Genomic DNA, 8,002 nt, shown 5'->3' on the forward strand with positions numbered 1-8,002 from the left:
AGAGGAAGAAATCAGTAGGATGGAAGCAATGGAAGCAACGAAAACAGTCAAAACTGGGAAAGTCCCAGGAATTGATGGAGTGTGTGGTGAAATGCTGAAGCACTGGGGAGAGATAATAGTAGAATGGATATGGAAGATGTGCATATTGGCCTGGGAGGAAGATAGAGTCCCGGAGGATTGGAAGTCAGGTATAATTATTCCCCTTTACAAGGGAAAAGGGGAAAAATAAGTGTGTGGTAATCATAGGGGCCTTTGCCTTCTTAGTGTAATAGTAAAAGTGTATGGTAGGATACTTATTGACAGAGTATGGAAAATAACAGAGGATTTAGTTGGTGAAGAACAGGGAGGTTTAAGGAAGGGAAGAAGTTGCATAGATCAGATATTCATTCTTAGGTCTATAGTGAAAAAGTCTCTAGAGAAGGGAGAGAAGTTGTATGCGGCCTTCATGGGTTTGGAGAAAGCATATGTCAAGGTGGATATACAAGGAATGTGGAAAATATTAAGAATATATGGAGTAAATGGGAAGTTCCTGAATGCCATGAAGAGTATGTATGAGTGAATTTCTCTATTTGCATGGTGGATTGAAACACGCATGTGTTGTGTCTCCATGGTTGTTCGATCTATATATGGATGGGTTTATAAAAGAGCTACAAGGTAGGGCGGTGGATGTTTGAGAGGCTTTAATGAGAGAGGTCCACGTTTGGAAACTCCCTGTACTGTTGTTTGCAGATGATACTGTACTGTTAAGTGATGATGAAGGGGGGACTGCAAGGCTTGGTGAATGAGTTTGGAAGAGTGTGTAAGAAAAGGTATCTTTAGGTTGATGTAGCAAAGAGTAAAGTTATTGTCTCCGAGAGAAATGAAGTCACTGGATGTCCAGTGAGGCTGGATGATGAGGAAATGGAAAATGTAAGTGCATGTAAGTACTTGGGTGGTGTGATGTGTATGGATGAAAGTTTGGAAGATGAAGTGCTTGAAATGGTACAACAAGGAGGAAAGGCTGCTGGTTCTCTGAAAGCAGTGATAAGAAACAGGGAAGCGAGCATGGAAATAAAAAGTAGGTGTATGGCAGTATTGTGATACCAACTCTAACATATGGAAGTGAAGCTTGGACCTTGTTGGAAGGACACAAGTCAAGAGTGAGGGCAGTAGTAGAAATGAGTTATCTGAAAGGAGCATGTGGAGTTACTTGACGAGACAGACTGGCAAATGCGGAAGTGAAGGAGCACTGCGGTGTGGATGTGGATGTGACAGAAAGCGTTAGGAGATATACACTGAGGTGGTTTGGCCAGGAGGAGAGGATGGAGAGCCAGAGACTAACGAGAAGAGAATATGTGAGTTAGGTGGAGGGAAGGAGAGGGAGGGGAAGGCAGAGGATGAGATGGAGGGATGGAGTGGAGATGTATATGAGAGAGAGGGTATGTGAGGTGGGAGCATGGCAGTGAAGTGGCAGAGGACCTTTGTAGTGCCCGGAAGTGATAATGAGTTGTATCTAGTTCATTTTATATGACCAAAAGTTCGGTTAAGAGAGAGAGTGTGGCCGGGACATGGCTGTTTCCATGCAGACGTGACCAGAACATAGATTAAGTTACCTAGTTGCTAAGTCACGTTTTTTTCCTACTGTAATTTACTAGTATTAAGTCTCTTTATAATATAAAAACTCGAGTGAGATGGGAAGATGTGCCTTTGGTCACGTGATCCAGCATAATGTATGCGTGCGCAAAGTGATGTAAAGCACGATAAATTTTATGTTTTTTCGATGTAAGGGTATAAAGAGAGAGGTGTTATTGAGTAGTTATTATAACTAGAGTATGTCACTTTTTTCGGGTAATCGATTGTAAGGGGAAAGACATCACACTGAGTCTATCACGAGTCTGTAATAATAAAGATCTTAAATTGCGTATGCCGTCATCCCACCGCTGCCACCACTTGTACTGTCACCTCTGCGATCCAGACTTTTACATGGTCAAAAGGGATAGAAAACAAGTCACTATTGATGACCACTGTGTGCTGGAACGGTCGGGAACTCAGACTGATGGAGACTCTCTCCCATTAGCGGCCTCTTTGGTTGCATTTATTATATTTCAAGTGGTCAAGTTAAGAATGGTAGCATGCCTAAATGACGGGGCCAGTCTCCAACTAGGCCAACCCAAGCCCAACCTTCGCAGTTTCCCAGAATGCTTCTAAGTTGCACATTAATAAACTACTAGGTAAGCTCTATACCACCAGTTCTCAAGGGTTATACAAACAATAAAGTTCGAGTGGGAGGGAATGTGTATTAACAAGACCAAAAAGTAGAAATCTTCTCCAGCTACTTGCTTTACAGATTAAACATGAATCAGTTGGCACATTGTTCGAAAAATATATCTCTATATGGTCCTAATATCAAATCCACAAAACTTAGCTCCTCTGTCCCGGTCCAATGTGTTTCTTCATAATCGTCCCTGAGCACAAATTTCACTGGTCCAGTCCCCTGCCACTCCCGACCTTAACTTCCACACTGGGACCTTGACTCACGCACTGGGACCTTGATCTCCACGCCTGGACTTGGACTCACTCACTGGGTACTTAATCCTCCACACTTGGACCTGCTAGAAGTTAATATGAATAATGAATAACTATTCTTCCCAATGCAAGTAATCTCTTCACATGATCAGGAAAGTCTTATAATATAGAAACATGAGTTACAACACCCGGCATCTCAAGTAATAACAGAATAACACATGGCACTACAGACACATAGGTCTGCTCAAAATATTACTTATTGTAGGGATAACATGGAAGAAAAAGTACTGTAACAAAATCAGTAAGCATGAAAAACTGTAACTCTAACTATGAAAATCATCACTGCATCAATATCATTGTGCCTCACAAAGCAACTACGTGAACATTTTCTCACAACATAGCCCTAATAGGTACTGAATTGCAAAGTCATTCCAACACGTTAATAAATAATTCACAGTCCATGGGCACCTGATACTTGGCCCACAAAAATCACATATTTATCTGAGGCTCAGACAGAACTAGCTAGCATTCTCTTGCTCTAGTTACTAAATAATAATATAAAGTACAGTACACAAAACTATGGGAAATACCTCACTATTCAGCTAAAAAATGTAGGAGAGGTGAGCGGAAACACAGGACTCACTCACCGGCTGTGGTAGGTGGCAGTTGGTCGGTACTGTTGTCATTCCTCAGGAAGTGTAACGGTGACGCCATTAGCCTTTGGAGAAGCGAGTCCTGTGTTCCCGCTCACCTCCCCTACATTTTTTAGCTGAATAGTGAAGTATTTCCCATAGTTTTGTGTACTGTACTTTATATTATTATTTAGTAACTAGAGCAAGAAAATGCTAGCTAGGTCTGTCTGAGCCTCAGATAAATGTGTGATTTTTGTGGGCCAAGTATCAGGTGCCCAGGAACTGTGAATTATTTATTATTGTGTTGAAAAGACTTTGCAATTCAGTACTTATTAGGGCTATGTTGTGAGTAAATGTTCACGTAGTTGCTTTGTGAGGCACAATGATATTGATGCAGTGATGATTTTCATAGTTAGAGTTACAGTTATTCATGCTAACTGTATTTGTTACAGTACTTTTTCTTCCATGTTATCCCTACAATAAGTATTATTTTGAGCAGACCTATGTGTCTGTAGTGCCATGTGTTATTCTGTTATTACTTGATGCCGATTGTAACTCATGTTTCTTTATCATGAGACCTTCCTGATCATGTGAAGGGATTACTTGCATCGGGGAGAATAGTTATTCATTATTCATAGTAACTTCTAGCGGGTCCAAGTGTGGAGGTTTAAGTAGCAGTGAGTGAGTCCAAGTCCAGGCGTGGAGATCAAGGTCCCAGTGCGTGAGTCAAGGTCCCAGTGTGGAAGTTAAGGTCGGGAGTGGCAGAGGACTGGACCAGTGAAATTTGTGCTCAGGGACGATTGTGAAGAAACACATTGGACATGGAGAGAGGAGCTAAGCTTTGTGGATTTGATATTAGGACCATATAGAGATATATTTTTCGAACAATGTGCCAACTGATTCATGTTTAATCTGTAAAGCAAGTAGCTGGAGAAGATTTCTACTTTTTGGTCTTGTTAATACACATTCCCTCCCACTCGAACTTTATTGTTTGTATAACCCTTGAGAACTGGTGGTATAGAGCTTACCTAGTAGTTTATTAATGTGCAACTTAGAAGCATTCTGGGAAACTGCGAAGGTTGGGCTTGGGTTGGCCTAGTTGGAGACTGGCCCCGTCATTTAGGCATGCTACCATTCTTAACTTGACCACTTGAAATATAATAAACGCAACCGAAGAGGCCGCTAATGGGAGAGAGTCTCCATCAATCTGAGTTCCCGACCGTTCCAGCACACAGTGGTCATCAATAGTGACTTGTTTTCTATCCCTTTTGACCATGTAAAAGTCTGGATCGCAGAGGTGACAGTACACCGTGTGACATGGAAGCAATTTGTTTGTTGCCACCCCTTACAGGATTAAGGAATCTGACAATAAATAGATAGACAGTGTTACATCAGGATGTGGTGCAGTAAGGGTAAACTTATAAACTTGAAAAACAGTTAACTAGACGTTTACGTTAAACCTACATCTGTGCAAAGCAGCGTAAACAACAGTGGCCTGTCTGCTGAGATGCAACGTTGACAAACAGTTGTGTAATCCAGGTGGTGGACGTGGTGGCCCAAACTCTGTATATCGATTTGGTAAGCCTTTAGCATCGACGTGTTGTGTTTGTAGGATGGCAAATATGGAAAACAAATGGTGTCTTGGTCACTGAGAAGTGGCATCCACATACTGCAAGTCCGAGAGAGGGGGTAGACTAGGGTGTCTTGGGGGAATGGGAGAATAGGAGCGTTGAAAAAAGCAATAAGATGTCTTTAACACAAACTTACTGTGTGAGCAAAGTTCCACAAACAGATGTTGCTCGTTCAGTGACCATCAGGAAGAAAAGATACAAGTTGACAGACAAACATGAAAGAGTTTTCCTAGGCAGGGTGTAAACTATGAGGCACAGTTCATGAGGACAACAGGAAGGACCCCATCATATCCATATGCCTTGTTAGTATTAAGGCCTGTGATGGCAGAAAGCATATCAATCGAAGAAATTTAAATGACAGCCATGAGGAAGTCTGAGGGGGTGGAAGTGATGGAGAGACAGAAACATAATTGTCTAAAGTGGAACTGGAGGAGAAAGTATGAGCAAAGAGCTCTGCTTTATCAGTAGAAGAAACAGCTACAGAGTCATTAAAACAGGGAAGGGAAGTATGGTGAAGCAAAGTTGTTAGAAAGATTTTTGGCAAGGTGCCAGAAGGAGCGGGAAGAATTTGAGTAGGAGAGTTCAGAACATTTAGTGCAAATGAAATTATCTTTATTAGAGAAAAGGACAGACAACATGATTCCGGGGAGAAACATAAAAGAGATGAGATTCAAAGGTGGGTTTGCTCTGGTACCTTTAAAAGGCCCTCTCCTTGTTGTGGACAGCATTAGAACAAGCGTGATTAAACCAGATTTTTATGCTTCCATGCCCAAGAGAATAGCCTCGTCAATGCGTGAGGAACACTCAAATGGCCATCGGCCATGGAAGCAATACTCATTCTAGGGAAAATCAAAGAAGTACTGCCTGACGGCCTCCCAATCTGCAGCTTCAAAATGCCAAAGCCACTGCTTTATGGAAGGGTCAACAGGCCTTACTGATGTGATAGGACAGGTTAAGGTGATAAGGTTGTGATCGGAGGAGCCTATCGGAGAGAAATGCTTAGCAGCATAAGCAGAAAGATTAATTGTAAGGAAAAGGTGGAATATATTGGAAATCTCTCCAGAGATAACCCTGAAAATCAGTACACGGGACCCTTATCAATGACCAAGTGTGTTTAAAGCTGCACGTCCTAAGGTGACGCAGTTACTAAGTCTTGGGTTTTGCACGGTAATATGCATCAGAATGGGAGGTGGTGACTCCTGAGGTGGAAACCGTATTCTTGTCGAGTTGTCGGCTTGTGGAACATTCTAGCACCCTTTCCTAAATGATATATTTCTCACATAACACCTAACTGTTATCTTGAAGGTTTCTATATCTTTGTTGTACGACAGCAGACTGGATAAAATAATGCACGAGTGAATATTAATGTGCTCTGTGCAAAATTAAACTGGCAGGAAGAGGTCCTGGGAAGCCCCGTAATCATTGAGAATACGGTCACAAGAAACCTTGATAATCAATGTGGACCTTTACTAATGCCAACAGTTTAAGTAAAGTTACACAATCATAGATGGCCCAGTTCTTGAGCCACGGTGTACAGTACACAAACTGTGTTGCATCATAGTGAGGTGGGGGAGGTGTATAACTAAACTCCTGAAATTTAGTAGCCTTGATCATTGCCACGGACTGATTTTAGTGCAGTTTACAGCAGCACAGCTAAAAACGCCTTGGTTAACGAGATACAGCATCCACAATTTAATGTGTCAATGTTGGGGGGATGGGAGTGGAAGTTAGAATTTTCAGTAAGGATAAGCCGTACCTTTGCCACTGGGCGTTTTATGTGTGACAATGGACAGCCAAAGTGTCTTGAGTATTGAGGAACGGCCTGCATGATCTGTGATGCATGGGGTGGGAAGTAGTGGGACTCGGGGGAAGCTGTGTGTGAAAAACTTAACAATCATGCTGCGATCCATGGAGGCAGAACTGTTGACAAGACACCAAAACTATGGTATCACTCTATACACCAGGGATATTAGTGACGGCGTCACGAAGATAGTCACTGGTGGTAACACGAGTGTATTTGTTGATGGTGACTCAAGGGTGCTGAGACAACGAGAATTATTAACCGTTTTGCTGTGATATTTAAATACTGTATTTTCGTCTTACTACCGTCAATATGTTCAGCACAGGAGATATCCGTATTAGTATAGGAGGTTAGCCTCTTCCGCCCGAGTCAGTGTTTCCACATGGTTGTAGAAAATGTCAATTTTTTTGCCTAGCTTATGAGTCGTCCTTGTGGTGATTAGGATGACGGAAGTTATATCTGATTCTTTACAGCTCGGAAAGGCTCTCACGAAGTTCAAAAGTGCTCACACAGTGTAGCGACGCTGCACCCAAACTTTGATCCTGACCTTTGATTGAATTACAAACTACTGTAGACCAGTATAGAATCATTTTTTCCTATTCACACACGTCATGATTGTGCCAAGTCTGATCGAGATCAGCACAGGGATTCATGAGATATATTGCCAAAATACATACATACATACTTACATACATACATATATTTTATTTTATGTGTCCGACTCTGGGCATAGGCTTCACAGCCAGTAATCCTCCCACACACCACACTACTCCACATGTCACCAAATACATACATACATACATACAGTACACAAGAACTCGATCACAATAGGTACACCTTAACTTGGGATCGGCAGTTAGGGATGGCAACACAGATTAACGCCAGACAATATAAGCTACAGGAACGCGACATGAGTGGTGATGGGAATTATTAATGGCGGTAATTAGGAATATCCAGTAATTAGTGTTATGAACATGGACACATTTCTACACAAATAGACGCAGACAGCAACATACATGTATATACTATATATATATATATATATATATATATATATATATATATATATATATATATATATAATTCATCATCCAATCCTACATTGCCCCTTGAGGAGCGTAGGAGCCCGGGGTTAGGCAAGTTGGTCCTGACATTTAAGATGAGTGACCAGCATCAACCATCCCTGAGTGGCAGTACTTGAGCAATAAACCCCAACCTTCCCTTGGACATAAACCTTCACCGGCTCAGTCTGACTGGAGCTCCGTAATTGCCCACTAAACCACCAGGCGCCAAAATTTGGTTATATGGTTACCATCCAGCGTAGTAAATGGTTTCCTGGTGTACAGGAAACCATTTGGCTTGTCACTCAGTGTAGAGTAACCTACAGACAGAAGGAAGAGGAAAGAATGAAGGAAAGAAAGACAGAAGAGGGA

Source organism: Coenobita brevimanus, chromosome 4 (genome assembly GCF_032717465.1).
Source record: "Coenobita brevimanus isolate Jiangsu-jjx chromosome 4, ASM3271746v2, whole genome shotgun sequence".
Taxonomy (NCBI): Eukaryota; Metazoa; Arthropoda; class Malacostraca; order Decapoda; family Coenobitidae; genus Coenobita; species Coenobita brevimanus.